The 15644-nt window shown below is 45.1% G+C and overlaps 2 long non-coding RNA genes across 5 annotated transcripts in view; one reads left to right on the forward strand and one right to left on the reverse strand.

Moving 5' to 3' along the window:
- Positions 1-7407: 7407 nt before the first annotated feature.
- The window catches only part of LOC111923376 (uncharacterized), a 39929-nt gene continuing 31692 nt past the window's right edge, over positions 7408-15644 (reverse strand). For 2 of the 4 annotated variants that reach the window (XR_002861056.2, XR_002861055.2), the window contains one exon: positions 12683-14339. This is a non-coding gene — a long non-coding RNA (uncharacterized LOC111923376). Of the gene's footprint in view, positions 9104-9450; positions 9534-12682; positions 14340-15644 lie in introns of those variants that run through there. The other 2 variants (XR_015285720.1, XR_002861057.2) reach the window with 2 other exon arrangements.
- Positions 8464-11442, forward strand: LOC111923375 (uncharacterized). Its single transcript, XR_002861054.2, has 3 exons — positions 8464-8552; positions 9358-9463; positions 11229-11442. It is a non-coding gene; the product is annotated as an uncharacterized LOC111923375 (long non-coding RNA).

Here is a 15644-nt window from a genome sequence, read left to right on the forward strand (position 1 = left end):
GCCCAAAATTTCCTCACCTGAAAGAGACATTTTGTGTGACAAAAATCATTGTGAAATCCAATGGCAAAGGGTGTCCTGGTTGTTTGAACACTATAGATCCTCATGGGCACTGTAATCCAAATCCATCTAAGCCTGGAAACCAACCTGGAAACATTATAGCCCCATTTTGAGCTGCCTAAAGCCTGCAGCTGTCACCACACACCTCATTTAATGGCCTTGGGAGGCAGAGGATAAAGTGAGGTGTTCTGGCCCAAATTTGCCATTCAGAGACTCTGTCAAATTGTTCTGGTTCATGACATGGAAAGAGTCAAGAGACAGAACCAAAGGCGAGCTTGTGGTGTTGACAGTTGGGATTTCTTCCTTGAGGGGAACAAAGAATCCTTTAAAAGTTTTTAATCTTTTAACACTGATTTATGTGCCTTGCTAATATGCTTCAGTATTATTAGGCATTTTTTGTTACTGAGATAATCAAATCTCATGCTTCAAAGAATACTGATAGCTGATGGGAGATGACAATGCCTTTGGTTCCCTCTTGTTATATAATTTTATTTTTTGTCCTGTTCTCTTTCAAAGCCTTAAATATGGGCCCTCTGTGATCATAAAAGCCAAAGAACAGACCCAGTCTGTTGCTCCACAGAGGGAAGAGGAGAGCTTGGGAGTTATTCCTGTGAAGAAGGAAGCAGAAACTGCCCTCACTCAAATGATAGTTGTGCCATTAGGACAAGCCTGGAGAGAAAAGATGCCCCTACCTTGCCTCGATATCACACATCAGTGGGTTGGAGAGGCACAAAATGTGGCAATAGGAGAATGGCTGGGCAGAGAAGAACAGAAAATGTTCTGTATTGGGTTGGGTTGAGCTTTCTTCTGTCCTCCTCAGAAGCAGCTCTAAAATCAGAAATGGAAACAAAGCGCCAATCCACCCCAAGCATACTCAGGTTTGTAACACACAGGACTTTTTTCCTGACAGGACCCACTTTTGGCTTCCCATAATTGGATTACTTAGTACAAGATTTTATAAAATCACCACAGCAAGAATATATTTATCAAGAGTGCTGGTGGCCACCAATTGCAGAGTGACCTTTCCCCATGTCATGAGGGGTGAGCACCACACGAAGCACCACTGGGGAACACCTGAGCAGGACAGAGCACTACCAGAACAAGTACGTTCCTGTAAAATCCCTAAAACAGTCCTTCCAGGGGGTCCTTGCAATACACAACAAAGAAATCAGCTTTGGGAAGTCTGAGTTTGCTCCTGTGTGAGTTCATCAGCAGGATGATTCCACCCTATAAAAAATTATTCTGACACATATCTAAACAAAGCCCCACCTCATATGGCATTGGGCTGCTCAGGAGTGAATCAGAAAGTGGTGGTGTTTTTGAAACAACAAGTCTTGTTATGAAGCTGAGTGGTGATAAGTGATAGAAACACATAATCATAGAATGGTTCAGGTTGGAAGGGACCTTAAAGATCATCTCATTGCATGCCCTTGCCATGGGCAAGGACATCTTCCTTTACCCCAGGTTGCTCAGAGCCCCATCCAACCTGGCCTGGAACACTTACAGGGTTGGAGCAGCCACAGCTGCTCTGGGCAACCTGTGCCAGGGCCTCAGCACCCTCATAGGGAACAATTTCTTCCTCATATCCAATCTGAACATCCTCTGTGTCAGTGTGAAGCCATTGCCCCTTCTCCTGTCACTCTAGCCCTTGTCAAGAGTCTCTCTCCATCTTTGTTGGAGGCACTGGAATGCTGCAATGAGGTCACCCCAAAGCCTTCTCTTCTTCAGGCTGAACAAACACTTACTGGAATTCTCTAAGAAAACAAAATGTGCCCTAGGAACTCATGGCATAACAGGATACTCCTGGTGCTCAAATAATCTACCAGTCTTGCCATAGCCATAATCACAGCTACCCTACAAAATCAGAGCCAGGTTTAGCCCTAGCTGGGCTGCAAGGTCACCTGCAACAGAACTCCGGAAGCACTCATTAACAGCAACGTTAGACTGCAGCAATGGGACTTAGAGTTTATAGCAGAGGATATTTTAAGACCCATGGACAGTTGCAAGCTCTTGATGAGTTGCCATGAAATGTGGCACATTATCACTTGGTCTTATGATAAAGGATACTCAGAAAGACCACCCATCACTGAGCAAGCCATGTGGAAGGAGAAGTCCTTATGGGCTTCATTTAGTCTTCCCAAAAAATGTTGCCTTATTGTTTAAGCAGGCTGGTACCTGCCTCAAAAGCTGACTGCAGACCTGAAATTCAGCCTACCAAAACTTGGTGTCTTGGTTCTAGAAGACAGGTGTCTGCTAGGGAGGGCAGGAGCCTCCCTTGGAATGAAAGAATGTAGACCCCCTCCCTCCGAATTATTATAATTCTGAAATCAAGGGGTTTTCAGGCAGAGATCTGGGGATAGGAATAACAGTTCTTTACTAGTATAACCAGGCAAACAAACAACAATAACTACAGCATTAACAAGAAAACAGAACCAGCGGCCCTGTGACAGCTTTCTCGGCTGAGATGGGATGGAGGAGAGGCTTTGTTTCACAAACCCCTCGGGCAGTCAGTCCCGGTGCTCCTGCAGGGCTCTGAGGAACACTCAGCTGGAACAGCAGGGATGAGCAGAGATCCTGGGCCGGTGGCTGAGGTGGATCAGCAGCTCCGCGGCGGTGCCTGGCACTGCCACACGTCCCGGCAGGACAGGGGGTGCGAGGCCATCCAACAAAGAGGGGAGAAGGAGAAGAAGCAGCAGCTCCGTCCGGGTGATGGCGAAATTCCCTTCTCCCCACCGCAGCAGCTCTGCCCCCAACGTGTCCTTCTCCAAAGCTGAAGAAAACCCACCAAACTGTCCCCACCCTCCTTTTTTCCTGCCCCCTTCCCCCCCCGGGCCCGGCCACTCTTTGTCTTTTGTCAAGCACTCACCAAGTACCCACAGTTAGGTTGTCCCCTCAACTAATGGGTAAAAATTCCACGGGCAAGCCAGAACTAAAAAAAAAAGGACACCTAACCCCCAACATTTGGCAATCTGTTGGCACTCTCCATGTTACTGAGGGAAAATTCCTGAAAAGGAGAGATGTAAAGGAGAGATGGGAAGAGACCTACAGAGAAAGGAGCAGAGTATATATCAGTGGCAGTGAAAAAGAGGTATCTGCATAAAATGAGAATCTACACTGAAGACAAACCAGTATCTACAAGATTGAAGTCACCAGACTTCAGCAGTAATAGAAGTCAAGCTCAACTAGATCTATCGAATTCAAAAGTATTCAGTATTTCTTATGAGTCAGGGCAGCATCTTACACTGGATTCATGTCACCTGACAGAATGTGAATGCTGGGATCATGATCATGTGTGCTCCCAGCAGAAACTAAGACAGTGGAGAGATTCCCAGGCACCAAGGCAGTGGCTGAGGGCAGTTTCCACCGGAAATGGAAGTGTTGAAGAAGAATAAGCCGCAGTCATGATTCCAGACCCTCAGAACATATTAGACTGAATACAGACAAGCTGCAGCTTTCAGAGAACAGTGACATCTATGAATTTGTCAGGAAAATTAATCCACGAACACCAGAGGTTTATGTCCAAAAAGGAGACAGAGGAGTCCTTTTTCTTTATTCGAATACAGGGAGAGGCCATGGGGCATTCCCCTGGGGTCTCTCAAATTTTTGGAGGGCGAAGCCTCCTTTTTATCCTAATTCCCGGCCGCTTGTCCCTTCTCTCTTTCCCCATAGGCTGAGGTACTTGAGAGGTACAGGCTTCCCAGAACGCCTGATACCTGGGGTACCTTTCCCCCCCCACGCATAATCCCTTCTTAATTCTTAACTTTTGTGGAATTCATGATACTCTTTCAGTGCCTCTTTGATCTTTCAGTGGAATCTATCCCATTGTTTCTGTTGTCTCTCGCTGATAGCTGCATCTTATCAGCAGACCCACAGCTTGTTTGTAAAGACAAACTCGTCATTCCTCTCAAATTCTTCAGTGTTTCTAGTTATACCTCAAAAACCTTAGAGCCATGAAGGAAATGTCCAGAACAAAAGTAGTGAAGGATTTCTTGTGGTTCATATAGAAAAACTACTAGATTCTTCTTTTTGTCCTCCTGCTTCTCAGGACACAAGAATTATTGAAGAAGTTATCAAACAGAGACAAGATTTGGCAGCACTCAGGGCCCCATGTGATAGGATAAAGGCAATCCAGTGCAGGGAACCATTCCCAAGTTGCTATAAACCCCTGGAACAGACAGAGCCCCAGAAAGCTTGGACCTTGCTGCAAAGTCCGCACCTGGAGCACTTCCTGGTGCAGCCCTGACACTACTGGGTTGGAGCCAGAAAAACAAGATGCTGCTGCTCCTGCACAGGGGTTGGGACAATGCCAGCGTGTCACTTTGGGGCACAGCATGAAGATGCAGTGTGAGCTCCAGCACAAGGAGAGCATGCTAAGGAAATGCTGAGTGCTCCTGGAAGCTCTCTGGATGTGTCAATAAAGGCATGGAACTGCTTTGTGTCCAGAGTGTGCAGCTCTGCTGGGAGGAAGAAGGAGCACTGGCACTGCCTGTCTTGTTACCAGGCAAAGGTTTGAGTGTTTGTGTCTCTGTGTGCGTGCACACGTGCAAGATGGGATTTTATTTAAAGCAGGACAAGCAGTAATTTCTGAGGATAAAAGAGCTGCCATGAGGAAATTAATAACTTCATACCTAGGGATAGAGGGTGCTTTATTGGAGCCAGACTATTCTACTGGCCAAGCACCACTGTGCACTTCAGAGCATATCAGGGTAAGCACTGATCAGTTGGAATCTTCCTGCCATTCCAAGACACCTTTGCAAATGGCCATTTTTAAAGACAGGATGGTCAGCCTTCTGGGAGCTGGCTCTGGAGAAAGCACAGTCAAGAGCTGATCAGGAGTGGAGTGTTGCCTTCTCACAGTCTGAGAGGCCTTGCATGCCCTGCTTTGACACGGCTCGTAGCACTCTGCAGCAGAATTTGTGCCATTCAGCACTTCACAGGCCAGATTTGAGCACCAGATGTCTTGCCATGGGTGTCAAAAATGAAGAAGAGCAAGAGCAAACAAAGTTAGCAGCATAAACAGTGCTGGGACTGACAGTGAAAACAAGCAGTCAGGAAAGCGATCCTTACCTGGCTAAGCTGGGACCCAGCAAAGCTTTTTCCCTAGGACTGAACAGGGAATGCATCCACTGAAGGAAATGTGTGGAGGAGGGTGGGCTGCAGTCCAGCAGTCAAGCTTTAGAATCAGTTACAGTAAACAAGACACTCACAATAAAGAAATGGAGAAAACAGAAGGTCATTCACATCTGCCTCTCAAAGTGGAGCAGATACAAAGATAGACAGAGAGCAGCAGCACAGGTAAGGCCAACGGGAAGCAGCTGCAGCCTGGCAGGGATCATAGATGGCAGCTACAGTGACAGGACAGTGCTAAAGGAAGGCTAGAGGTAGCTGCAGAGCTGGGAGAAATGTCATGACACAGGCTGAGCAGAGACCAAACCAGAAAACATCAGTACCAGAGTGTTTGTGCAGCAGAACCGCACCAGTGGGAAATGGGGTAATGTAAAAGTTATGAGGGCAATCAAAAGCCTGGCAATAAGGGGGTCCTTATCTCTTGGAGGGACTCAGGATCTTCTGCCCCAGCTCTAAGCCTGTAGAATTGTGGGCAGTATTTTCTGCCCACAAGAGCAGAAAATACTGAGCAGGTAGTTGAAGTGTCTGTGGCAGAGGGCTGGAAATGCTGCCTGCTACTGCGGTCCTTCCTTGATGAAAATTCCAAGTGCAGGTTGCTTTGCAGAGGTGCTTTGATGGCAGGGCTTCCTCTTGCATTATTTTCAGCATGCAGGAGAGGCAAAAATGCTTTACAAGGTGTGTTTCAAACATACACTTGTCTTAGAGCCCAAATTTAGAGTTACAGTTGCATGTCCTCTTTCAGGAGCAGGGTTCTTGCTGACCTGCCTGCCCAGAATGTTTCTTGTCTGCTGGAGAGACAGCTCAACTGAAGCAGAAGCAATTATTTACTGAAAAAGAAAGAACCTGAGTAAACAAAAACACCAGCGGCTACTGCATATTAAAGTGAAAGACCCAGATGCTTTGAAGCCTTGTCCTCAGGTGATTTTAAGTGCTTCAGAATAATTCTAAGTCTTACCCAAAATGAAGGCAGTGAGGCACCCATCAGACACTACCAGGCCATCAATGTCCCATCTTTTCTGTGCCTTGGGCACTGCTGTTGTTCCAGCTTCTCAGTCGTGCTTTTTTGTGTCTTGTCCTATTTTATATCTGGGCCAGGGTCTGCTCTGGACTCGAGAAGTTTGTGACCTATTCCCTTTCTGGAGCCTCCTCTGTGCTGGCTGTGATAGGAACTAGTGGTCTGCTTCCTGTTGGTTGTATTCCTTAAGTGCTTGTTAGATTGTAGCTCTTGAGTTTTGAGCATCTCTTTTTATGATTTATTTTCACTGGAAGCCTCAAAATCAAGTCTCATGGTGTCTAAAAAGCCACTGAGTGCTTAGTGAGCACATTGCAGTAGGGCCATTACACTTCAGACAAATCTCTCCCTATGTGGCAAGTTGCTGATTTATTTACAAATTGCTTGCCTTTAGAATTTCTAAAGCTTTTGTCCCATTATGTCCCACTTTTCAAATCTTTGTGCATTATGGAGGAGAAGAGAAAGGACATTCAGCTGCCTTACCTCCTGTGTCCAATTGCCTTAAGGCAACAGTCAGAGAGTTAATATTCAACACTTACAGCAGTATTTTCTGACTTCAGCAGTGTCTAAGGACTGATCACAGGATAATGACTCCATTATACTGTGTAGCAGAGAAATACTATATTGATAGTGTGAGGCATGCCAGGAAGAACCTTTCAACAAGGGACAGGCAGTGAGTGTGGAAAGATGGATGTTGTAGGGCAAACGTTACAGCACAGGGCAAAACACCTTGCCAGCAGCTACTTCCAAATATTCTGCTAACAACAGTGTGTCTAAGAGGTGAAGACACACACTGGGATGCTCCAAATCTGAGTCAGAGTATCAGACCACTGTTCTTGCCCAGTCTTACCAAATATCTGCTTCCTACACTCTGATATGTGCTCTGGAGCAAGTAATCAGTGTCAAAGCCACATTCTCAAAGCAACAGAACCCTTGGCAGATATCTCAGCCGCTGGGATGTGTGGCAGGAGTGAGCAAAACCTGCTTGTGGAAGGAAATTTGCTGTCTGCCTGAAACCTCAAAGTGATCCATGTTTAATCATTTTGATTCAGAGCCTGTCCTAATCATGGTCTTTGATTTCCCTCACGCTTACTGATACAGTTTAAAAACATAAACTGGTGGTTGTTTGTTATAGTCCGCAACCTCAGGATCTCATCCAGGGAAGCTGCAGGGTTCTGGGGACCAGCATGGAACACCAACCGAGATGGGCTCCCGTTCATGAAACCATTTATTCAGCATGGGAACAAACTCAGGTCCAGAACTGAGAGCCCCAAACAGAGGCACAGCAGGGGCTTTTGAGAGACAGAACTCCGGAGGGTCTCCACCTTTGAGGGTGGAGTTCAGGGTCAGAGACCACTAGAAACACAACAAGGGAGAAACCCCCAGGGACTCAAACCCAGTCAGAACTCCTGGGCCGCCCTTCACAAGGGGTTTGGGGTGGGACAATGTTATGTAAAAAGTAACCCTTTGCCTCCCCAGGCATGTCACAACATCTGCTAATTTTTTTCAAATTTTAATTAGGAGCTTAAAATGTTTTTCAAACTTACACCATAAAATCTCACCTCCTCCACAGAGAACCCGCTTTGCTTTGTGGGACGCTAAAACTCAATAACAAAACACATTAAGCAAACAAACAAACAAAAAAAAATTAAAAACAAACACTTAAATCTCGGACCACAGCCGGACAAATTAAACAGTGATGGTACTTAATACAAATATAATGTTTTTTTAGTTCAGTCTCTTCCAGTTTAGGATTCTCTTTTAGGAAGGGTACAGCTCTTAGATCTCCTCTCACACGGGGCAGAGTTCTTCGATCTCCAGTTTCGGCTCTGGTTCCCATGTGGGCGTCGCCCCTTTAGATGTTCTCGGTGAAACCCTGGCTTTCGACCTCAGGTTACAGTTTCGATCTCCCAGGAGGAAGTGTTGCCCACGATGGAAAAGGCACAGCCCCCAGGGGTGGAGCAGCCGAACAAATGGCTGGGAGTGAAGCAGGAGTTACTGGGGGAAGGGAAGGGTCGGGACCGGAAAAGACGGAGCAAGGCGGGAAACAAGGGTTCCCAGACCGTGTGGCCGGCGCCATCTTGGAAAGGGGGGGGTGGTCCGGGACGGACTTTTCCAGACCGGGAACGGGGAATGTGGCAAGACAGGGGGTGAAGGAGGACACGGAACAGCGGGCAGACGGCAGCAGACCCGCACCACTCTGGATGTTCTCCGTCCCTTGCCTGCCTTCAGGAAAACAGGGGATGGGATGGCAAAAGACACCGGGGTGACGGGGAGACGGCAGCAGCCCCGAGCAATCTTGGCTTTTCTCACCCTTTGTCCTGCCCTTAGGAGCATAGGAGAGGGGAAGGTACAGGTAGGTAGACATAAAAAAAATATTAGGAACTTCACAGAAGACAAAAAACAGTTCACAGGAAGGGCCATACTGTCCATAATCATCCATAATTATCCATAATGTTAATATCGTCCATAAAGGTCCTTCCCCCCCAAAAAAACCAAAACCATCCGTAATACATCTCGTTGGGTGATGTTAAGATGTTTGTCCCAGTGTCTGGTCTCTCGGCCCCCCCACCTCTGTAAGCCCTTTTTCCCCATGCCTCTGAGGCACTCTCAACGTGGCCTTCCTGCCAGGTCTCTCGAGTCCTCCTTTCTAAGGCAGGGGTCTCGCCGGCTCTCAAGCCATCAGCCGGGGACTTACAGGGTGTCCATGGAGCTGGTCCTGCTGTTCTGGTGCTTCACTGGATGCCACGCATTCTCCACCATTTCTTGCAATCCACAACTTCAGGATCTTGTCCAGGGAAGCTGCAGGGTTCTGGGGACCAGCATGGAACACCAACAAGACGGGTTCCTGGTTCATGAAACCATTTATTCAGCATTGGAACAAACTCAGATCCAGAACAGAGAACCCTGAACAAAGGCAGAGCAAGGGTTATTGACAGACAGAACGCCCGAGGGTCTCCACCTTTGAGGGTGGAGTTCAGGGTCAGGGACCACTAGAAACACAACAAGGGAGAAACCCCCAGGGACTCAAACCCAGTCAGAACTGCTGGGCCATCCTTCACAAGGGGTTTGGGGTGGGACAATGCTTATCTAAAAAATAACTCTTTGCTTCCCAAGGCACTTCACAGCAGTTGTTCTTAAAAACATTAACTGTTTCGCAGTTTAAAAACAAGAGCTGGTGCTTGCCTCACGAGCCAACATTTTACCTATGGAAATCGCCATGGCCTGGGTGAAGTGAAAGGAATCTCACCTACCTGCAAGGACAAGGTAATACCCAAGCACCCAGGCCTCCAGTGTCGTGGCATATTTTACACATGGCAAGTCCATCCCTTTTCTCCTGTGAATGAATATGGATTTATTTAGAATTCCCAAACTATAGGTGGATTTCAGGTTCCCTTATGAAAATTTTACCTAGAGCTGCCTGAGGTCACTGTATGTGGTTCAATGAAGCCAATTTCCCACAACAACAGAGCAGTAGAAAAGCAATTATGATGTTTTGTTTGATTGATAAAAAGAGCTAGAAATATAATCATTAAGAAGCAGTATCAGATGATATCTTCATCTGGAACACTATTTCTATGTTTAGGCATCTTGTGTGTTGTGGGGAAAAGGCAGAGATTGAAAATGCATTAACTATAGCAGCTAAAGATGGTGAATGGCATAGGGAAAAAAAAATGAAAATGTGTAAAAATAATGTATTTCAACATAAACCAAAGCCTTCTTTAATTGGTTTATGGAATTTATTATATTTATCAGAAATCATGAGTAGTTTCAGGTTATCCCCAGCTGTGGACTTTTAGAGTTAACCTTATTAAAAGAATGATCACCCTTCTAGCACACGGGTATCTGTGACTGTGCATATCTCATTGGATTGCTACCAGCTGGAAAATCAGAGCGTGTAGGAGAACTCTGACCTCTGTACTGCAAAATTGGAGAAAACAATCAACTGAAGGAGATAAAGGAGAATCCTCCTCATTACAGAGGAAGTGGTACAGAAATCAAATTCACTTGTGCAAAGATTCACTTTGCCAGCTAGCCCACCAAGGCAAAGAACTCCAGCTACTCAGCCAGCCACAGGGAGGATCTGGGAATTTTAACTCGGAGCATTAAATTAATCAGAGCTCTGTTAGGAGTTGGCACAGCAGGGGTTGGAGAGCCCATTTGCTGTGGAATTCTGTTTGTGGACGAGCTGTAGGAGCAGACCAGGCTGCTCTTTCATTCTAGCCGGTGAAACAAAGGCATCCAGTAACATTAGCGCCGAGTAAACACAGAACAATCAGAGGAGCTATTTTCTCGAACTGTATGAAAGTCACCACTGTATTCAGGACAAGCACAAGTCATATGTTCCTCTTAAGTCCTACTTAATCCCTGCTTTGAGGATTTAAAGGACATTCAAGTGATTCATAAACCTTGTGCGTGTTTTCTGCACAAGAATAATTTTTACCCATCACAGACAGCTGAGCCATGGGAAATTCTGCAGTGGGTCTCATCAGTGGAATAATGCTCCTGTGTTCAGGAAGGTCTGGCTGGGGCTCTGTCTCACTTGCAGCTGTAGCTTTAACATCTGACATCCTGATAATCCAAACTTCTGGTTTATGATGTGCCTTGATTGCCCACGGGGTTCTGCAAGTAATGTATGTGTCTTACTGGCATCATTACATATCTGGCAGGGAAAGTAAGTCAAGGAGGAGCTTTGCATCAAGCACAAGCCAGGAATAAAGGAAGGAGGTCTCTTCTGACAGTTTATTGATCTGAGCCAGCTTGACCAACTTCCTGTTTTCTAAAACAAGAAAAGGATAGAAAAATATTTTCTTGTTTTCAGATAATATGTTCAGCTGGAAAATGGGCTGAAATCAGCAAGATGATGCCTAAATATTGCTGCTTTTGAAAGTAACAACCAAACTGTGACAGATGGCTTCAGATACCTTTTGGACAGTGCATGTGAATTTATTTTTTGCCTGGGTTTTTGGTTTATGCCTTCTTGTGGTGATCTGTTCTTGTTCCGCTTGCATTTTTTTTTTTTTTTTTTCAGGTTCCTTGGCAGTGACTCCTGCATCTATCACAGCTCCATTCTGCAGCACAAAGGAGATTATTCAGATCTATAGTTCTGTCAAATGACACTCCTTAAGATATTGTGTAAGCTTAAAAGGTGAATTTATGCTCTGGCTTATATACCTCTTTATGCCTGAGGCACTTTGATGTATAAAAATATTTCAATAAAAGCAAATAAACACATACACCCACCACTTGCTGGGGCCATGAGCTCTGAGAGTTATTTTGTGTTTTGTTATTAACCTCCTTTCTTAAATGGAAAAAGAAAATTAAGAGAGACTATTTACAAGGGCCTGGAGTGACAGGGTGAAAGGGAATGGCTTCACACTGACAGGAGTACGGTTAGACTGAATATGAGGAAAAAAATTCTGTGATGGTGGTGAGGCCCTGGCACAGGTTGCCCAGAGCAGCTGTGGCTGCCCCATCCCTAGAAGTGTTCCAGGGATGGGCCAGGCTGGATGGGGCTCTGAGCAACCTGGTCTAGTGGAAGGTGTCCCTGCCCATGGATCTTTAAGGTCCCTCTCAACCCCAGTCATTCTATGAGTCCATAAAATTCAAACACATTGCAAGAAGCAGAGAAAAACTGGTATTGAAAAAGTATGAGTGACAAACTCTGGCTAAGGTAATCTTCTTTCTCATCCACATAATAAATCCTAAAACCTGGATAAAGTTCTAGAGGCTGGATTCTAGTCCCAGAAACCTGTTTCTCACTTGTGACCCTTAGCAGCAGCAGTGTTAGCTTGGTCCACACACTTTTCTTCCCTTCCCATTTTTATCTTGCCTTTCCCATGTAGACAGTAGTCTCTGTGGAGCAAGAGTTTGCATGTCCATGTGTTATGTAATTCAGGTGGCTCTGATCCTGAGCCAGTAGAAAAATATAAAAATCTCCAGTTTGACACTCCAGCAACACAGCTGGAAGGTTGAGAGGGAGCAACAGTACCATTTGTTTCCAATGGAGCATGAACTCTGGCTCTGTCCAGCTTTGATAGCTAAAGGAAAGCAAGCTTTCCCAGGTCCTTTCATAATGCTTCCCCTGCTGTGCTGTTCTTTTTTGCTCCTAGATAGTTCCCAGCTGTGGCAGGAACTCCCAGCTCTCTGTCCCTGCTGGGGAAAAATGGTGCTCCCTGCTAGCAGAGGTGTCCTGGATGCAATTATAAACCAGAGGGATCTCCTGTGGCATGAGGAATTTTGCATTTACTCTGGATATTTAGCAAGAATGAGTGATCCAAAGCTTGCTGGCCCCACCACTGCCCTCCTTTCCTTCAAAGCCACTCTTGAGTATAACTCCAGCCCCCTCCTATAACTCCATCTTCCACGCTGGAACACCTTTGGCTTTGCAGCAGATGGCAATGCAGCACTGCCCACTGCCAAGATGAACCAGTACATTTTCCCATTGTCTGCATCTTACAAAGAAGCAGCAGAAAAACAGGGAAAAAAAGCCCACTTGGAAGCTGATCTGTGGCAGGTTATCTCCTGTTGTGGGGCTCTCAGCAATATGAGCACACCGATTCAAATAACTCAGGAATAAGCAAACAGAGAAGTCCAGAAGACAGCTGGCGCTTACTGACGAGGTGGACATAGTCCTGAAGGCAATCTATGGAGTCAGCTAAAACATGGCCAACCTCAGGTTCCTAAACAGCTCAGGATTTTCCTGTGGTTTTCCCACAGGAGGGGCAGAGAATGTCCCCTCGGTGCAGCATTGAAATGGAACATTTTCTTGGCATTGTACCGTTCCTATCTGTTCCCTCCACCCACTTTCATCACATTACGTCTCAGCATTAGCCTGGCTTTTGGGCACGTGTTGCTCTGGAATTAAGAGCTTGAGTTTTCAGCAGATTAGTCCAATGGACTTTATGTTGTGACAAAAACAGAAGCAACCTTCAAATGGGGAACCAGGTATCACAACAAGGAATACACAAGATATCCATGAGTAGATTTAGTTCAATTAAAAATACCAGTTTTATTTCTCATTCCATCTATGTGCTTTTAATAATTTCAATAAAGGCAAATCAAGAGCTTTCAACTTGATCAGGCCCACACTGAGTTTAAACCCAAATTTTATGAAGGAAGAATTTTGCAATTTCCTATTTTTTGGAGCTAAGTGGCATTTTCCATGGTCCACTGAATATCTTCAAAATAACAGCCGAAGCTTCATAAATACAAGCACAGCCTTCCTTTCCCTCTGAAGCTCTGAATCTCTCTTAGACAATAAACAGGGATGGACACTTCAAGATGATGATTCCCGTTCCAAGACCTGAAGAATTTTACAGAAATCCCTCTTCCTGCTCTTCTGCCTTGGGACTGTGGCAGAAGGGATCGGTGGAGCCAGATTCAAGCTCTTAGTGCAGTGCAAAGCTGAGGTTCTGATAGACTTGTTCCTCACTGAGGATGCCAGAAGAGTGAAAAAATGGGTCAGGAAGTTCAGATACACCCTCAAGGAGCCTCCAGCAGCAGGTAAGTGAGCACTACTAAAAGACAGAGAGCATCATTATTTTCCAGAGAGCTTGACAAAGTTTTCAAAGAAAGCAGCATTTCTGATACTATGTAGAGTAAATGCAATGCTCTGTTGTAAATCAAACTAGGCAAGAGATGCCAACATTTCAACATCCCCTCCCAAAAAAAGTTCATGCATTGAAAACAAACAGGAAAAAGAAAGGGATATGAAAGTATCATAGCTAAAATGTGCCTTTCATCTTCTTGTGTCAGAATCTTAGTTATTACAGATCAGCATTGTGCTATCCTGCTGCATACCTGTGAAACATCCATAAGGAACTTTTTGGTTCAACTTGAAAACAAAACTCAACAAAAAAACCCCATGCAAACTATTTCCACTAAGTCCAAGGAATCATTTTGTATTTCCAAATGCACAGAAAACTCAAGTCACTTGAAGTCAAAATTACCTTTCCCAACCCAATGCCATTCATTTAGGCTCTGCAGTGTTTTTGCTGAGCTGTGCTGGAGTTTTGACTTGTGTAAATGAGGATTTTCGTGCCTATGCTTGTCCATGCAACAGAAACAGCAGGCAGCAGTGTGTACCTAGAAAAAACTGACCTAGCTGAGAAGTCGAAGCTGATGATCTTGGAGTACAAACCTGAGAAGTTAAGGAAAGAGAGTGTTTTCCTGTGCTGCTTTTACTATGGGAAAAACAAGAGCAGAAATTCAAGGTAGACAGCTGGAAGTGCATATCAAAACAGCAGTTAAACTCTCCAAAGGTTCCACAGTACAACAGCATTTTATTTTCCTGAGCTGCAAGAACCTGCTGGACACAGAAGAACCTGTGTGGGTGAACACAAGCATTCACCATCTTTATGTAGATAAAAAGACAGTGCAAATTCCAGGAGAACAGGCTTCAGTAATGGTGTCTTAGACAAGACTCAGTGAAACAGAAAAGTGAGGACAGAAATCTGATGATGAAATTCTAAAGATTTATCTTTATCTCAGTGCATCAAAGATTGACACAGTTCAGATACCTCAGATCCTTGGAGACAGGTATTTTACTAAATATTTATTGGAACTTCTGTCTCCAGCTACCACTGTGCAATTGTGGGGTTTTTCCCCTTCTCAAATCTGTTATCCCAGAGGTGCTGATGCTATCCCTGATGGGCTCAGCCTTGGCCAGTGGCAGATCCATCCTGGAGCCACCTGGAATAGGCTGTGTTGGATATGGGGGAACCTTCCAGCAGCTTGTTACCCCTGCTACCAAAGCTGTGCCCTGTGAACCCAATGCACCCCAAAATGAGAATAACCACAGTGAGATGTTGTATATTTTTCTCAAACCTCCTCTGTGTATTTTTAAGGCTTAAATTAAGGTGATTTTAGAATATTACCTGTTCAAGGTAAAGCTGGGAATGGCTTCCCTGCCAGAAGCAATTTGTGTTAAGCACATTCTTTAAATGCAGGGCTGGCCTTTAGGGATCTGCTTGTATGATGCAGATGTGCAAAGGGGGATGTGGAAATTGGAAAAATCCTTTCACACAGGCTCTTCATTTGAGCTTTCTTGTCCATAGAGAGCAGGGGTGCAAGGTTCAGTGGCCTAAACTTAAATTGTACTTTGGAGTATTTTGCCGTGTTACATTTTTTTTCTGTGACTTTCCCAAGTAGATGTTATATGTCAAAATATGATCTCAAACAGGCTTATTTGCCTCAAAGTGTTACCTTCTGCTAGCCAGGATTGCTTCATAATTTTCAATCTAAACCTGCTCTTGGTCAGTGTGAAGCCATTGGAAGTCATATCAGGGCATCCTACCATAGAGAGAATTACAAAATATGGCATGTAATGTTTATCCAGTCACAGCCAAAATAACACACTTTAATTCACAGGGAAACTCACTGAATCACTGTGGGATGACACAAAAAAAAAAGAGTAGTGAAGATGGCAACTGCAGAAAATGTCTAC

Source organism: Cyanistes caeruleus, chromosome 4, assembly GCF_971803275.1.
Source record: "Cyanistes caeruleus chromosome 4, bCyaCae1.hap1.1, whole genome shotgun sequence".
Taxonomy (NCBI): Eukaryota; Metazoa; Chordata; class Aves; order Passeriformes; family Paridae; genus Cyanistes; species Cyanistes caeruleus.